Raw genomic sequence first — 19010 nt, 5'->3', positions numbered from 1 at the left:
ATACACTTGCTGAAATGTAGCTGCTATGGCTGAGTCCATTTTAGATTGCTTTAATACAGGGTTTTTTAATTAGGGGGGGGTGACTGTCCACAGAAGATTCTGGGGGTCCGGGGATAAAATCCTGTAGGCACATACCCTTGTATGATGAAAAATTAAATCTTTACTTTTACTAATGTGTTTATAAAATTTAATGTTTCCTTTACTTATGAAAGCACTAGTAAGTCCTATGATTTTACTGCCAATAAAATAGATATTAGACCTCATTTTAGATCTTGTTATTTAATGTGTTAATAAGGAAGCAAATATATTACTATATTACAATTTTTATATTTTGATAACTGTATTCAATATACTTGGTTTCTTTGTAATCCTATAAATTCTTTGCTCTTAAAAACATTCTGGGATGGAGGCCAGAGGCTTCACCCCAGCGCCACAGGCACTGAGTCCCCCTGCACAGAAAGTCTGCAAGCACGTCTAACTCTGGGGCAAGAAAATCACCATAATACTTTAAGACCACATGCTATTTTTGGGGAAAAAAAATTAAAACAGTTTTGGCTAATTGCAAAGATCAAATATACTTTTAAAGATATGTCACCATTGAGAATAATTTTGAGAAAGTTTATCAACAAAGATTCAGTTTTATATATAGAATTATCAGGCCATGTATTATTCCTCATCTTCTAACATGCAAATAATCATTTGTTTAGCAAATATTTATTGAGGGCCCATTATGCACCCGGCACTATGATGAACACTGAATAGACTGCCAGGAGCAGGAGCAGGATACACACATGGTAACTTCCCTGACAGAGCCCATGTTGTGATGGAAGAAATCACCCACAAAAATGGTAAGAAATAAATACACTGGACAATATCAGATACTGTAAGTGTTATGCCAAGAAAGGAAGCAGGGCAATATTCTAACCTAAAGAGTGAGAAGGAGTAATATGGCAACTAGGTGTTTGGTTCTGGCATTGTACTCCTTCAGTTCAAATCTTGCCTCCAAGCCCCACTGGCTTCCTGACCTTGATCCAAACACCTGATCCCTCTAAGTCCCAGTTTTTGTCATCTGTAAACTGGGCATATTAAGATTACCAGTCTCACACACCATAAGAGACTCTTGATCTCACAAAACAAACAGGGTTGCCGTGGGGAGTAGGGTAGGGAGAGGGTGGTTGGGTTATGGACATTGGGGAGGGTATGTGCTATGGTGAGTGCTGTGAAGTATGTAAACCTGGTGATTCACAGACCTGTACCCCTGGGGCTAATAATATATTATATGTTAATAAAAAAGTTTAAAAGTTTTTAAAAAAGATTACCAGTCTCAAATGGTTGTTTTAAAGAAGTCAGCCACTCCTAACATCTCCCCAAGAACCAAAAGCATCCTTAAAGAAATTTCTTTAAAAAAAAAAAAAGAGAGAAAGAAATTTCTTTCTTGGAATTATAAAAAAGAGCTACCGAGATTAGAGTCTTAAGAATAATTCTGTAGTTCTTATCCTAAGTCACCCAATAGTACAGATGAAATTAACATGAGAAAAGAACTAGCTTCAAAATTACCAGTGTCGGCTACCATATCTTACAAGAACATAGGACCTGGGTGGCTGAGAAAAGGAATTAGGGAAATTGTCTCAGAGCTTTTACATAGAAGGATAGGTAGAATTTCTGGCAGGCAGAGATATTTCTAAGCAAAAAATAATTGCATAGTTAAGAGATAACCACCTGAGGTAAAGGAGAGGGGGTTCTACAGCAAAAGGAGGTTCCTTTATTCAGCATTTACTGAGAGACCACCACAGTGAGGATACAGAGTGAAGGAGACTGGCAAGTTCCCTCCCTCCCAGAGCCTGTACCCTTGTGGGGAGGATAAACAATACACAAGTACATAAACACTCAGCAATTAGTGAATAAATAAAGATCATTCCAGGCAGTAACAACTGCTCCGAAGAGAATAAGCAGGGTAGAGCGACAGACAAGGACTGTAAAGGGGTTTAGAGGAACTGTAGTTGAGGAGTGAGCAATCTCTTGCATATTTTTAAAAGGCCACTTTGGCTTCTGCATGGATAATGTCCTGGGCAGGGAAAAGAAGAGAAGCAGGGGCTCCCCTAGCAGGCAGAGGCTACTGTAGTGGGCCTTGGGAGAGATGATAGTGGTTTGGACCAAGGCGGCAGGGATGCGGAGCAGAGAGGCAGGTGGGCAGATGAGTCAGCTGGAACAGGAAAAGCAGGCACAGAGGCAGATGTAACTAAAGGCAACAGAAGTGAAGCTTGGAACGGAAAGAACACTCTGAGGTTATTCGGGCCTGAACTCTTCATTTGTGCAGATGAGGAAACCCCCATCCCAGGAGAGTGAGCTGGCTTGCCACTCTCAGCAACTGAGCCTCTGCCCCAGCCTCAGAACCTCCTGGTCTCCCATCCAGGACAGCTTCTACCCACCACACTGGAAAACCAGAACCAGAGGAGGTCCATGCACGCAGGGAAGAAAAGGCACACAAAAGGGAAGAGTGAGGAAGAGGGAGAAAAAAGAGAGGGAAATGGGGTGGCTGAGGTTTAAAGAAAATGAAAGCCAATGATGGTGGAATGGGAAGAAAATGATTGCAGGTGAACAAAAGGAGGGGAGCAGGGCGAGAGAGTGCAGGAGAGGACCAGCACCTCATTGCTGGGATTATTTAGGGCGGATGGTTTCTAGTTAAGGGGTGGGTTCAGAGACCAGTGCCTGGCTCACCGCAGCTGGCGGGCACCAGCAGCAGCAGTTGGAGCAGCTGCCCGCACCACCTGTGCCACAGGAACAACGACAAGGGAAGTACAGATGGGCAGGAAGTCCCTCTGGGTCAGAGCCAGTTTAGCCCAGATCACAACGTTCTTGCCCACCTCTTGGGATAGCGAGTCTTCCCGAGGCAGCCCAGACAACAGATCTATTCTTTATCATCCTCACCATTGTCATCTTCAGTCCTCACTGTCATCATGCTACCATTCCTCTGGGCCAGGCAATGTGCTGGGGGCTTTACATAGATTTCTCCCTTCCATCCTCATAAAAACCTTTGATGGAAGGAGGTATGACTTCCCCAGGTCTGCAGATAAAGAAACCAGGCATAAGTAACATGCATAACACCATCTCAGGGCCAGGAAGTGGCAGAAAAGTCCTGTTATCCTTTTGGATTGTTTGTTTGCTTGTTTAAGGAAACATGGAATGCTCACAGACTTTGCAAGAGGTAGGGGCATGCTCTGAAGGGTTCTGGTGCTTTCTCTCTTCCCACAGATGGAGGGAGCTTGCCCTGGGAAGATGGGACTTCCTTCTTCCAACTTCCAACCTCCCATTCCATCCCCCCACACCGCTACCCCCTCCTCCGAATGAATGCTCAGCTCCACAGACAGCTTACAGAATTAAAGTTACTAACAGAACTTGCTTTTAGAATTTTTAAGTGTGTAAAATGTACAACTATTGACTTTTTCCTTTCCCTGCAATACTCTTTGAAATGTCCCTCCTTCTATGAAAGCTTTATTTCTCTCCAGGCAAAGTAACATTCTCTCCTTGGTGCCCTCATAGTCTTACATTTTGGTCTGAAGCCCTCCATCATAGTATGGGTTTCTTGAGGAGAGGAATTGTGTTTTAGTCATTTAATCATACACTTGGCACCTAGCACAGTACCTGGCACAGTGGAAGCAGTTGATCAGTATTAACTAAGGTGAAAAGCACAAAGTGGCAAGGTCATTTATGGGAGCCATTGTCATTCCACTGTTTCTGATCATGTTTCTTTAACTCAAACTCAGATGAATGAAGATGTTGTCATTTCCATGAGTACATCTATATATTTTTCTGTTGGAAGATTAAAGTAAGTAGCATATGGATTTCTTCCAGGAGACTAACAAATAAAAGTATCTTATAAGGACTTCAGTTATAAAACTGATCTTTTATTTCCAACTTGTCATTCTGTGAGGAAAACAGTTAACTGTGTGCATATACATGTATAGGCATGAATATGTACATACATGTATGTACTCTTTTTTACTTTGAACACTTTTATTTCAGATTTTTGTTCCATAGGCAATAGAAATGAGGTGACCAATTACACTATTGAAGAATGAGCACAGATATAACCAGTTTGGGGGGTAAATATTACACGACACTTGATATGGACATATTTTTACACATTACTGTAAGTAACATTATGGCAAATTCATTTTTTTTTATGACTTGGTCATTGCAGTTCCCCTTCCATTATGAACTGAGACTTCATAGGTGACACCATTTTCAGTGACATGTACTGAAGATGAAAACACACTATATTTTCTTCACCTATCTTCGCCGTTCATTAGAAATAGAGATGCAGAAAAATTCAACCAGAAATGGCAGTGAATGTACTGAAATCACAACTTAGACACATGACAATAATCCACAACCATTACATCGGTGCATGGCTCATCTAAGGTGGGAGTTCACCTGGGTTCAGACAGCAAAGGGACATCGTTCTGAGGGCTGTGTACAATTGTCAACACCATCCCTTAAATTCTACCTCCTCTTCTCACATTCAAGATACTAGAGCACAAATATGCAAGGATCATCACATTATAGGGGTAAATTTCCATCTTCCCTAATTATATTTAAAAGCACTTCATCTTTATTTTTTAATTTTATTTTAGAGAGAGAGAGAGAGAGTACTCACTGAGGGATGGTGAGGGGTAAGGGGCAGAGGAAAAGGGAGAAAGAATCAGGGCTTGATCCCACAACCCTGAGATCCTGACCTGAGCTGCAATCAAGGGTCAGATGCTTAACCAACAGAACCAACCAGGCACTCCAAAAGCACTTCATCTTTAAAGCAGACAGTATTACTTCTCTCTAAACCTCCTTCTACAGTCAGGGATTCCTCTCATGCTCCTCTTTTGGTTTTAAGAACACTTGATTACCTTAGCCTCTCCTACCGCCAGATAATCCAAGATAACTTCCCTATCTTATGGTCAGTTAATTAACAATCTTAATTCTATCTGCAACTGCAATTCTGCTTTGCCATGTAACCTGACACAGTCAAGAGTTTGTGAGGATTATCACATGGACGTCTTTGGGGGAAGAAGCATTATTCTGCCTACCAAGTATACTCTTATCACTTGAAACCCAAAGCAGGATTTTTCATGTCCAAAAATCTCTCATGTCATTAATTAACAAATTTCTAGTAAAATTAGGTTATAGGAAATAAAGTTAATATATAAAAATCAATTGTATTTCTATGTACTAGTAACACACAATTGAAAAATGAATTTAAGGGGAGCCTGGGTGGCTCAGTGAGTTCGGCCTCTGCCTTCGGCTCAGGTCATGATCTCAGGGTCCTGGGATTGAGCCCTGCATCGGCTCTCTGCTCAGCAGGGAGCCTGCTTCCCCTCTCTCTCTGCCTGCCTCTCTGCCTACTTGTGATCTCTCTCTGTCAAATAAATAAATGAAATCTTAAAAAAAAAAAAGAAAAATGATTTTAATACCATTTGCAATAGCATATAAAAACATCAAACACCTAGAAATAAATTAGCAAAGGGCATGCAAAACCCAACACTGAACTATAAAACACTACTGAAGAAAAATTAACGACCTTTGAAAAATGGAGAACTATACTATGTTCATGGATTGTAAGACTCAATATTGTTAAAATAGCAATATCCCTAAACTGATCTATGATTCAATGCAATTCCAATAAAAATACCAAAAAGACATTTATTAGAAATTGGCAGGTTGATTCTAAAACATCTAAAGCATTCAAAATCAGACATATTAGTAACTTATGATCAATGTTAATGTAATTCAGTTGAAAATAAAATATCGAGCTTGTTTTATGTTCTGACAAGTATAGTTTTAAAAATGCATAATGAAATAAGCCAGTGCTGGGTTCAAATTCTAGCTCTGTTACCTATGACTTTCCCATCCTCAGCAGCTTATGAGAATCTTCTGGGGGTGAAGCATGTGTATACAAATCCCATGTATGTCTCCAATTAGCCATGTAACTTAAGGGCGATCCTCTGAAATTCAGATCCCTTACGTGGAAACATGGAGGAAAACAACATATATTTTTTAGAGGTACTTTGAGGATTAATAAGATACTTTTTTTTTTTTTAAGATTTTATCTATTTATTTGACAGACAGAGATCACAAGTAGGCAGAAAGTCAGGCAGAGAGAGGAGGAAGCAGGCTCCCTGCTGAACAGAGAGCCCGATGTGGGGCTCGATCCCAAGACCCCGGGATCATGACCTGAGCCAAAGGCAGAGGCTTTAACCCACTGAGCCACCTAGGCACCCCTAAAAAGATACTTTTAAAGTGTTTAGCAAATTGCTTGATGCATAGAGAATACTCAATAATTGTTCCTTTTTTCTTTTCCTCTCTCTCTCTGCCCTTTATACTGAGCTGATTTTTCCTTAAAAATATACTCCAACATGTATATTAATCAGAACTTTTGTTGTATATAGAACAGAACTCTATTCAGGTTAACAAAGTAAAGGGAGGTATCTGTGATAAGGATAGAGGAGTATCATGAAGACCACAAAGTCAGTAACTCAGTCAGGCTTCAGAAAACCACCTGAATTAGAGACCATAATCAGAAACACCTCTTTTTTTCTTGTACATCTGAAACTTGTACATTTTTCTTGTACATCTGGAACACTGTGTGTCAACTATACTTCAAACAAACAAACACCATTCTTTTTCATCTCTCTTCTCTACTTGTTTCTACATCTGCTCCTCCCTTCCCTCTTCTGCTTCTTTATGAATATGATAACAGAAGATGGAAATTCCATAATTCCTGACAGATGTATTCCATTTACCAGCCTAGACCCAATCATATAATCCTAGTCTCAAACCCAAATTCCTGGGAAGGAGAATTTTGTTGGCTAGTGGTAGGGTGGGCCAGTAGAGTTGTATCATATAAAATGCCTGCCAGGGACCCACCACTCAAAGTGAAAAGAACAGTTATGGGATTATACATTTGGCAAAGACCCCTAAAAATCTACTACAATGTACTAGTAAGCTGTCGATAGATACCTGAGAAGAATCCTTTTCCCTATTTGAAAAGACTTCCAGCTAAACATACAGCTTAGAAAGGTCTTGCCACAATGGTGATATCCTCTATATCAGTGGTGGTACCTTGAAGATGTAGATTTTGTCTATTTCTAAATAGTCCTTGTTGATTTTTTTTTTTTTTAATACCCAGAGCCATGGACACAGAACATATTTTCTCAGGTCTGTTTCCTTGACTTAGTCATGAGAAGAGTGGGATCAGATATTCTTGCCCTTAAAACCTGGCCTTATGGAAAAAATTCTCAGGAGAATCATCTCGTTTCAGTGTAGGACTGGCTCTAAAATGAGAGGTCCCTGGGGGCACCTGGGTGGCTCAGTCAGTTAAGCATCTGCCTTCAGCTCAGGTCACAATCCCAGGGTCCTGGAATCGAGTCCTGCATCGGGCTCTCTGCTCAGTGGAGAGACTGCTTCTTCCTGTCCCTCCGCCTGCCACTCAGCCCTCTTCTGCTCTCTCTGTCAAATAAATAAATAAAATCTTTAAAAAATATAAAATAAGAGGTCCCTTTCATGGAGTTGCTATGAAAAGCTGCCATGGAAGGTACTACATTGAGAAAAATATTTGCTTAATGTTTTTCTGTTATTCAATAGTTATTCCCTAAGTCCAGTTATTAGAAACTCTATAGGGCAGCAGTCTGGTTTTCTGCTTATATACATGACTGCATGCTAATGAATGAGTTAACTGAGTTAATTATAGAAAATAAAATTGTTTGCAGAATATATCATGGGCCTTTACTGGCAAAACCAATCACCTCCTCAAGTTTTAGATTTCATTAATTTTCTCCATAATTAAAAGCACTTATTTTAGTGGAAAATTAAATGAGCCACATATTTTTCTAACAGGTGTAAGCTTATGCTATGCAAAAATCAAAGTCCTTCCTTGGCTTATCACCAGTAAAACAAAACAAAACAAAACAAAATGATTTGAGTTTTTTGTTGTTGTTTATTTTGTTTTGTTTTACAAGTCTCCTTTATCCCAAACTGTGGCAGCTCTACACTGGAGTTTTACTAATTACAAGCAGAAAATACTGCTCAGAAGTTTTAAGTTCAGTTCTTAGTTAGGCCATTCTTATCCATAGGCTCTCTGCAGGTTTGAAAAAAAATATGAATTGGTTGAAACTGAAAAGTATGTGTATCTAAGGCAAAGATCTTTCCCCACATAGAAATACTGATGCTGTTGAGGTCAAGCTCAAAACCCAGAATTTTCAGGGGCAGGTGTGAGGATGAAGAGCTAGATGTGAAGAACAGTTCAACGAAGGCAGGATACACACTCTTTGCCCTTGCTTTGCATAGTGGAGTGAAAAGTCCACATGTGAGGCTGTGTGTGTCTCATTTTTCCAAACTGGATCAAGCCAGCATGCTCTCTGAATTAACTGCTTCCTTTCTTTTCCATTAGCTCCTCCTGGGAGAGCATCTAGAGTCCTAACAAAGAGAGAAATGATACCAAGCAACTCCACACTAAGATGGGAGTTAATAATGGCTGCTGAGCACACAGCCTTTCTTCCCAACATATTACTGGGAGATGAGGTTTGTGCAGAGTAATATGGTAATATGGTAGTCAGTACACATCAACTCTTTTTCCATAATGGGCAAAACTTCATCTTTAGGAATTTAACTTTAGAATGTTTGCTCAGTTTTTACTCGGACACTGTTTTCAAAAGGAAAAAAAAAAAAACCTTAAGAACAAAGTAAGGGGTCCATAATTAGGACAATAGTTAAAGAAATCATAGTACATCTGTATGACAGGATAAGAAGTGGTCAGCTGAAGGAATGCAGTACAGCCATATGTTAGAACATGGGGAAATGCCCACGATACTTTTCATAAATGAAAAAAGCAAAAACAGTACATACACTATGATTTAATTTTTGCAAGAAAATATATTTCTATAGACTAATATCAGACACACACACATCCATAAAGTACATTCAAAAAAACCATTAACAGCAAACGTGGGTCTGTGGGCACCTGGGTGGCTCAGTCAGTTAAGCATCTGCCTTCAGCTCACGGTTTGATCTCAGAGTCCTGGGATTGAGTCCCGAGTCAGGCTCCCTGCTCCATGGGGAGTCAGCTTCTCCTTCTACCCTTCTACCCTGCTCATGATCTTTCTCTCTCATTCTCTCTCAAATAAATAAATAGTGTTTTTTTTTTTAAAGTGGGTCTGCAATGGATGGCAAAAAAAAAAACCCTCACATTTTACTTCATATCCTCTGATACTGTTCGGATTTCTGACCATTAAAGGACATTATTTATAATTAAAAATAAACGTGATCAGGTATAGAATTTGAGCCTGGAATGATTAAAAAGTTCCGGAGACTGACCGTCCTGATGGTTGCATGACAATGTAATGTGCTCATGCCATGGAACTGTACAGTTAAAAAAGGCTGAAATGGCCAGTTATAGGTTAAGTGTATTTTACCATGTTAAAAATAATACACTGTTCTTCTCAAGGGCATCCTCGCTACAGACGAAGTAGGCAGTGGAGGCCTTAAAAATGAGGCGGGTAAGGGACTGTGAACATGTTTGTAAGCTTCCCTGGATGTAGCCCAATGAATGAGAAGGGATAGGGTGCCCAGAGCAATGGATGACGTCCTGCAGCAATTAGGATAAGACAAGATCACTCACAGTTGTGAGCATCACAGGAGGGTTCCCTTCAGTAAAGTAGACATTTACGGGAGGTTCTTCATCATATTTCTTAACTCATATCACCATGACCATACCTCCCACTTTGGTAATGACTTTTTCCCTTTAAGCTGACCCTCATGAGAATAATGTAGTATGTTAATGCCTGTGAATAAAGCTGCCTAAACATTTATCTAATTAGACCTGTGCCAGAATTCCTTGAGTCCATAGTCCATTTTCCAACCATTTAAGTGTATGAAACTGTAACTTTCAAGCTTACACATGCCATATCTGACACAAGAAACAGTTACCAATATTGTAACATAGAAAGAAATAAGGGTCCAAGGCAAATTTGCAATTATACCATCAAAGAGTGTCTTTAGGGACATCTGGGCAGCTCACTTAGTTAAGCATCTGCTTTAGGCTCAGATCGGGATTCTGGGGTCCTGGGATGGAGTCCCTTGTCTGGCCCCCTGCTCAGTGGGGAGTCTGCTTTTCCCTCTCCCTCTAAACCCCCCACCCTTTGCTTTTGCTCTTGTTTGTGCTCTCTCTGTCTCTCTCAAATGAATAAATAAAAAAATTCTTTAAGGGGCACCAGGGTGGCTCAGTGGGTTAAAGCTTCTGCCTTCGGCTCAGGTCATGATCTCACGGTCCTGGGATCAAGCCCCGCATCTGGCTCTCTGCTCAGCAGGGAGCCTGCTTCCTCCTCTCTCTCTGCCTACATGTGATCTCTGTCTGTCAAATAAATAAATAAAATCTTTAAAAAAAAAAAAGACTAAAAAAATTCTTTAAAATATTTTTAAAAGATTTTACTTATTTATTTATTTGACAGAGATCGAGAAAACATAAGCAGGGGGAGTAGCAAAAGGAGAAGCAGGCTTCCCCACTGAGCAGAGAGCTTGATGCAGGACTCAATCTCAGGGCCCTGGGATCATGACTTGAGCCAAAGTCAGATGCTTAACCAACTGAGCCACCCAGGTGCCTCTGAGTAAATAAAAAATTTTAAAAAGAGAGAAATGTCTTTAATTTTAAAGGAACTAGTTAATAAACATTTATTGAGTGCTAACTATTTTGACTAGGAAGGACCTACAAAGAAGTATAATTCAAATGCCTGAGTTTAAGGTGTTTCTACCTATAAAGGCAATAATTGATACACAAAGCATTGGATTGAACTGAATGAACTTAACTGGATCAAGTTGGATTAGATTGGTTTAGACTGAATTGGATGCTTTTCATTTGATATAACAAACATTTAACATCCACTGAAATACCTCATTGAGCAAGGTAGTGTGGGTTTGAAAAGGAAAATAAAACACTAATAAAACGTGTTCCCTCTCCTACAAGATTCACAATTGAGGAGACAGCAAGACTGAGCTAGGTGAAATGCAAGTCACACTGGAATAGTGATATAATAAAATTACAAACATAAACTGTGGAGAAGACTGAATTCAATCTGTGGTCATCAGACACAGAAGAGGTGAACATGGGAACAGAGTAGAGTAGGGGGCGGGATATTCAGGTTGTGAAAACAGCTTGAGCCAAGACCTGGAGCATGGAATGTGCCAGAGTGTTCAGGGAACGGAGTGATTCATTTCTTCTACAGCATATTGTATAGTGGTGGGTGGGAAGGCGGGGGCAAATCTCTCTGCTTGAGATAAATTAAGGGAAGGAGGCTGGGGCCAGAACCTGGAGGCACTTGTGAGGAATCACTGAGTCCACTGGCTGTAGAGGTTGGAGGGAACTCAGCTGTCTACCAGCAAATCTTTGATCCACCATTTCAAGCCATCCCCTCTCACCCAGGTTAGGGCACCAGTTTTTAACTTCTCTTTCCACTCCTGTTCTGACCTCTCTCTTAGCCCTCCATCACACAGCAGCAAGAGTGATTTTTTGGAGACTGCAAATCAAATCATATCACATTTCTGCCCAGAATCTTTCCTTTGTTTCTTTCTCTCGTAAAGTTCAAAATATTAACATGACCTCAAGGCCACGCAAGATAGGGGCCTCACCTCTCTGGTCTCATCTTGCACAAAGACACCCTATCTCTTCTGCAATGCTTTAGTCCACTCGAACTGCTCTTCCCTGATCCTAGACTGTTCTGTAGTGTCTCTGTGACAGTTGAAATGTTGGAAAAATAGCAAGTGGTCAATATGTAGATGCAGAAGAAAGTAGGGACTAGATCCCTAGGGACATGAACTGAGTCATCTCAAGTATGATGAACCCTTGTGGAATGCCTATAGGGGCAAAAGACTCCCTATGCTTCCTGGAGAGAAGATGGATGGGCACAGAGGGAGAAAGATCATGAGGAAGATCAGGAGGGTTTTAGGACAGGAACAAAGGCATCACTGAACTGACCTTCCATGGAGTTTATATTGGACAAGAGGGGTCAGCAGAGGGATACAGTCTGAAAGCACAGTGAAGGCTGATCAGGATCCCAGGGAGGGTGAGAGACACATGCTCGTGAGATTGTGAGTGCAGAGGGATTTAGGAAGGTCAGAATCACAGAAGAGAAGACATGCTTGAGGCAGGGCCACCATGTGGTTAGAGTGGAGAAGGAGGTCATAGGGATCAAGGTTGAGAAATTATCGGACAGACAACAGAGATAGTGATTTCAACAGAGCTGAAATCACAGGGATAACAGCTCACCACTGTATGTATTATGTAGGTATCATTGTGATCCCATATTTTGTTGTTGTTGTTTACTTGCTGCTGTTTATTTTTCATCACCACAAACTAGATCATCACCTCCTGGGGCAGGGACCAGGTATATTTCAGTGTCATACTTAGTGTCTGTCATAATCGGAGATACTTCCTAAATATTTGGAGAAGAAATGAATGATTGAATGAAAGAACACATGTCTGCACCCCACTGTATCTCAGCTACCCTTTCCAATTTGAAAGGACCCTACTTCTAGCAGTTGTGTAGAATGGGTGTAGAATGGATATAGAATCCTGGACATTGGCAAGACATAGCTGTGACGACAAGAGTTTCAGCAAGCTGTCAAACCCTGGATTATATACAATTGTTTGTATTTTTCTTTAGTTGTTTAATTTGTTCTCTCCACTCTGAAAGTGTCTGTACTTCAAGGGCAAGCGCCAAGTCCTATGTAATACTTCATTCCTATTCCCACTGCTTCTAACATAATGCCGGGAGAATAGTAAGTAGATGGTTAGCAGCCTTGAAGGGAAGTTTGTAGGTTAGACTTTTGTAGTCACACAGAAGTGCCTCTCCCAGGGATTTTGGTATCTTACTCAGTTTTTTCGTCTGCAAAATAAGGACAAAAACCAGCAAAGGGCCCCTGGGTGTTTCCCTCAGTTAAGCCTCCCACTCTTGATTTCTGCTCAGGTCTTGATCTCAGGGTTGGTCATGAGATCAAGCCCAGCCTTGGGCTCCCTGCTGGGAGTAGAGCTTACTTTAAAAAAAGAAAGAAAGAAAGATCAGTATATGGTTTGTTTGTAGGGTTGATGTCCAACTTAAAGGAGATAATGTATAAAACCCTTATCAGAGCCATGCACACAGCACCTCATACATGGTAGCTAAAAAGAAACATTTTTTATCTGCTATTGGGGCTGTGGAAGCTGCAGTTGCATTTAGAGCTTGCCGTCGTTTTCATCAGTGACGCTGTCTCCTTGGTACCATTACTCAAGGAACATTCCCTTTCCTGGTTTGCTTCAGCAGCAGTGATTCCTGATCCCAGTGCCACTTTTTCTTAAAACCAAGTAGGTCCGCATGCTCCCTCAGGGGTGCTGACCTGGGTGTGCACAGCCCCATGCTGCCCTCTGGCGGTGGGATTTTGGGCTACCCCTTCCCTACCTTGGACTTTTCTCAGCGCGATGCTGACTTTAAGGTACAGATAAACTGTAGAGAGACACCAATCAGGAGATTCCCTGGGATTACAGATAGTGTGAGGGGTGTATTGCACCCATTGTTCAGTTCTCCCTCATTCCTCTCAGTGCCATGTGCCCACCTCCGTGCAGGGAATGGTGATCATGTGGTACAATATGCCCCACTGAAAAACTCAGAGGTTATAAGATCTTGGAGCTCAGCTGAGGTGGTTCAGAGACTCTCAGAGGAGCATTGTCCAGCCTAAGATCACACAGCTCAACTATGAATTTGGCCTCTTAAGTCCTTTATGATGGCCACCTGCCAGCTCACTTTCCCTTGTAGGGAAGAAGTCAAGGTACTTTTTCCTTGTCACCAAGTCACCCTACTGTAACTTATGTAACTTCCTTGGGGAAGCCGTCAGCATTATCTCAGCTGAAATTAATGTAAATGGCTACAGTAGACTCAAGAGCCATCTTCATTTCTTCCCTTTCCCTCATCTTCACATCCAATACATAAGCAGACCCTTTGGTTTTCCACATCATGTATCTGTCTGCCGTTCTCTACGTTGTCTGGTTCTACACACCACCATCCACTATCTGTAGCCTGGACCACACAACACCTGTTCCCTAATGGCTTTCTGCTTTTCTCTCCTCCCATCAGCTGGCAGGAGCAGGAGTCGGATCACAGATCAGTCCTGCTTGAAACCCTTCTTATTGCACTTACAATGAAGCAACCCTTCACCAAGATCTACGTTGTCTCCATGGGACTCCCTCGGTTCTCCCTATTCCCTACAACCTGATCCCTCTTAGGGGCCTCCAAGGTGACCTTCGCCTTTGTCCTTTCTGGACTCTGTGCCTGGAATACTCTTCCCTGTACTCCTCTCATGGCTGGCTCTTCCCCTTCCTTCATCTCAGCCTAGATGTCACCTCCTAGGCCTGCAGCGACCACCCTATCTAACACCGCCTCTCTCCCCATTCTTCTTCTTCCCTCATTATTCTTGGTCATGTCTCTCTCCTAATTTCCTTTAGAGCAGCGATCATTATTTGCAATTATTCTTCTTTCTTTGTTTAATGAATGTTCTGCATTGGCAATAACTTCCAGGAGAGCAGAGCACTTGCCTTCCTACTGCTATATTCTGAATGTCTCATACATAATGGATTCTCCAAAAAGTGCTTATTGTGAGGAGGAACAGCACTTTTCATCTAGGGCACTGGCTCACTTTCCACAACTTGCAGCTGCTTCCCTGCCGGGTCCAACCACATGGAATCGTCTTAATCAGACTGGGCTCTTATGTCAGCTGACTGAGTGAATGAGCACGTGTAAGAGATCTCATTTTCCCCATAGCATGCCTTGTGTGGGTGTTTATACATGCACAGACCTAATTTTGTGTATTTATACAAAATCACATATCTTCCACAATAGTTAATGGATTTGTATTCCTCCTCTTATTCATCATTGTAAGTCACAGTAACAAGATTTGATAGTTCTAAATGCCATCCCATTACATTAATACAAACTTGGTATGTTTATTTGGTGAGGGTGCCGCCCTGAAACTAGGCATTCAGGAATTATTTCCAAGAAAAATAATTGAATAGGGAAAGAGACAGCAGTTGCCATTAAAATTAAAACCAGAAATCATTTTGTGTGTGTTACTCTTCTCTGGTTCCACCTCCAGCAATGAAGGGAAACAGGTCCTTAAGGGTGAGTAATAGGAATGAATGTCACAAGAGTCAGAAATAATGAACCAACATCTTTCAGAAACACAGCCACCTCAGAAAGGGGGCTGAGTAGGAAAATTGTGCACATGTGAAAAAATAAACATCCCGGTAAAGAACTACTCAGGCCCATCATAATATGTACACACAGCATCATGTCTCCTTTTGACTCAGCAACAGTAATCTGGTTACACAAGAGTGAAATTTCAGTCCAGCCTGGCCCATGGTGTAGAAGGTGCTGAATCACCTGCCTGGGGGAAGCTGCAAACATTTAGCACTTTCAAAGGCAGAAGAAAGCCAGCAGAATTAGTCTAGCCCACTAAGCACTTAACAGCTGATTGTGCCAAGCTCTTTTTAGAGCAGATCTGCTTTCACAAATGCACACAATTTACTCTCCCTGCACCACTTCCCTTCTATCTTTTCCTACTTCTTGGTGGCATGTCCCATGGAAAGAAGGTAAGTTGAGAAGGGAAGGAATGGGGAGGAAGGACATTCTCCTAGATCTGTCATCTCTACTACCTAGTTAACCAGGGATTAGTTAAGCTTGGATTCCATCTCTGGGGTCTTACTCCTCTTCAGAGTAAAAATGCATTTATGTTGGTTTAGATAACAAATACTTTTTTTTGCCTTCATGTTTTTTTAACCTTTCATTTGAACGTCTGCTGCTCAATAGGCGAGAAAGATCTACTTTCTTTTTTTTTAATTTATTTTTTATTTTCAGCATAACAGTATTCATTATTTTTGCACCACATCCAGTGCTCCATGCAATCCGTGCCCTTTATAATACCCACCACCTGGTACCCCAACCTCCCACCCCCCGTTTTCTGAAAAAACCCCAGACCATTTTTCAGAGTCCATAGTCTCTCATGGTTCACCTCCCCTTCCAATTTCCCCCAACTCCCTTCTCCTCTCTAACTCCCCATGTCCTCCATGCTATTTGTTATGCTCCACAAATAAGTGAAACCATATGATAATTGACTCTCTCTGCTTGACTTATTTCACTCAGCATAATCTCTTCCAGTCCCATCCATGTTGCTACAAAAGTTGGGTATTCGTCCTTTCTGATGGAGGCATAATACTCCGTAGTGTATATGGGCCACATCTTCCTTATCCATTCGTCCATTGAAGGGCATCTTGGTTCTTTCACAGTTTGGCAACCGTGGCCAAACTGTGGAAAGATCTACTTTCTAATTCAAGATTTGAATGTTTTAGGAAACCCCATTTCAAAGACACATTTGGGATGGGGTGGCTAACAATGATGGAAAGTCAAGGTTAATTGCACGGCCTGACATGCTGCCTGTATCTAAGTGAGAATTTGAAAAGAGGTTTTTATCAAGACACATCAGGCATGACATTTATTCAGATGACCTAACTTTCCTCTTCAAGAATGATGAGTCACCGAAAGTTTATCTGCTGTGGTCTATGTTTGCTGAAGGGGAGGTTCTACGAAGTAAGATGGGATTCAGCTTCAGATGACAAAGCTCTAAAGTGACTTCAGTTGAAGGGTAAAGCTCACAAACTCTGGCCTCAGTAAAGTTCAGAGAACAAGCAGCAGGACTGATACACTCTGAAAAATACCTATTTATCAAAGAGGTTTCTTTCCAAGCTACATTTCACACAACAGCTTTGCAAATGCTTTCATCATACAGTTTAACAATGTGAACAGATAAGTTTTCAGCGAAGGTCAAGAATGATCTGTATAAGAGGCTAAGTAGTGTGTGTGTATGTGTGTGTGTGTGAGGAGTCTGACTTCTTAGCCTCTAAATTTGCCTCTCTGGCATATTACCTTGTAACTTTGGGGGGAATTCTTTCATCTTACTAAGCCTCCGTTTTCTTGGCGATAAAATGTGGATAAAAAAATTCCTGGCTGACCCACCTCTCTACCTGGGTGGTCCATGTAAAACAAAAGCTGTTGGAAAATGATAGAGGATTTTAAAAAAATGTAAACTATGCTGAGGGTTAGGATGATGATGGTGTCAATGGTGATGGCCACTGTCTGGGGATCCAAAGATATGGGTACTCAGGTCTCTGCCCAAAGCCACTAAAAGGAATGGTTTGAGGGAGTCAGATATCTCATGACCCTGGAGAACAGGCAAGCAGCTTCAGCCACAGGTATAATTTTTAGTAGGTACCAAGTCCAAGGGAACAAGATTCATCCACGTTTCAACACAACACCACAGATTATCCAGAATATGACACCAGTCACATGACAGCCCTTCTGAGTGCACTGAGTTAAAAGGTAATGGAGTGACAGAAGCTTGGGTCAGAATCTCAAGTCTACCCCCAATTAGTTGGGTAGCCTTGAACAGGTAACTTAACGTTTAATTTTTAATTTTTTTTATTTTTTAAATTAACAGATAATGAAATGGATTTTTGTATACAGTTCTATGAATTTGGACACATACATAGATTCATGAAGCTACCACTACCATTAGGACATAGAATAGTTCTATCATACCCCCCCCACCATAAAACCTCTACATGCTTTCCCTTTGCACTCACATCCTCCTGCCACTCATAATCCATGGTCACCAGGGAGCTGTGCTCCATTACCAGAATTTTGTCTTCAAAAATGTCATATGGTTGGAATCATATCATAGTAACCTTTTGAAAGTAGTTTATTTCACTCAGCACAATACCTCCAAGAGTCTCTAAGTTGTTGCCTATGTTAATAGCTTGCCCCTTTTAAATATTGTTCCTTTTAAATACTTCCATTTTATGGACATACCACAATCTGTTTATCCATTTATCTGTTGAAGGGCATTCGGGTAGTTTCAAGTTGTTTGGAAATTATGAATAGAGGTGCTATCAAAACAGAAGTGTGTAGGTTTTTCAGTGGACCCACATTTTCATTTCTCTAGAGATGATTATCTTTTTTCTGTGCTAGGGCCAGATAGTAAATGTTTTAGCTTTATGGGCCATGTAATCTCTGTGACAACTAGTTGCCACTAGTGCAAAAGCAGGTGCAGACAATATGTAAAGAAGTAGTGTAGCTGTGTTCCAATAAAACTTGATTTACAAAAGTAAGCAACGTGTAGGATTTGGTCTGCTGGCCACAGTTCACCAATCTCGTTGAATTATAACAATTCAATGTTATAAATACCCAGGACTCAGATTGCTGGGTCATATGATAGACATATTTTTAACTTTGTAGTAAGACATCAAAATGTTTTTCAGAGAGGCTATCTTATTTTGCATTACCATCAGCAAGGCGTTAAGGTTCCAGGTAGTTCTACATCCTCACCAGCACTTAGTACTGTCAGTGTCTCTCATCTTAGCATTCTAATCAGTGTGCAGTGACATTTCATAGTGGCATTGATTTGCATTTTCCTAATGGCTAATAATGTTCAACATCTTTTCATATGAATATTGGCCATCTTTATATTCTCTTTCCTGAAGTGTGTGATCCAGTCTTTTGCTTGCTTTTTAATTGGGTAGGTAGTTTTCTTACTGTTCAATTTTGAGATGTCTTTATATATTCTGAACTAAGTTCGCTTTTAAATATATTATTGCAACTATTTCCTCTCAGTTTGTGTCTTATCTTTTAATTTTTTTTTCTTTTTAAAGATTTTTATTTATTTATTCGACAGAGAGAGAGAGAGATCACATGCAGGCAGAGAGGCAGGCAGAGAGAGGAAGCAGGCTCCTCACTGAGCAGAGAGCCTGATGCGGGGCTCGATCCCAGGACCCCAGGACCATGTCCTGAGCCGAAGGCAGAGGCTTTAACCCACTGAGCACCCAGGCGCCCCTCTTTTAATTTTTTTAACAGTGTCATCTGCAAATAAAATTTTATAACTTTGATGAACTCCAA

Source organism: Neovison vison, chromosome 1 (assembly GCF_020171115.1).
Source record: "Neovison vison isolate M4711 chromosome 1, ASM_NN_V1, whole genome shotgun sequence".
NCBI lineage: Eukaryota > Metazoa > Chordata > Mammalia > Carnivora > Mustelidae > Neogale > Neogale vison.
This window is presented reverse-complemented; position numbering follows the sequence as displayed.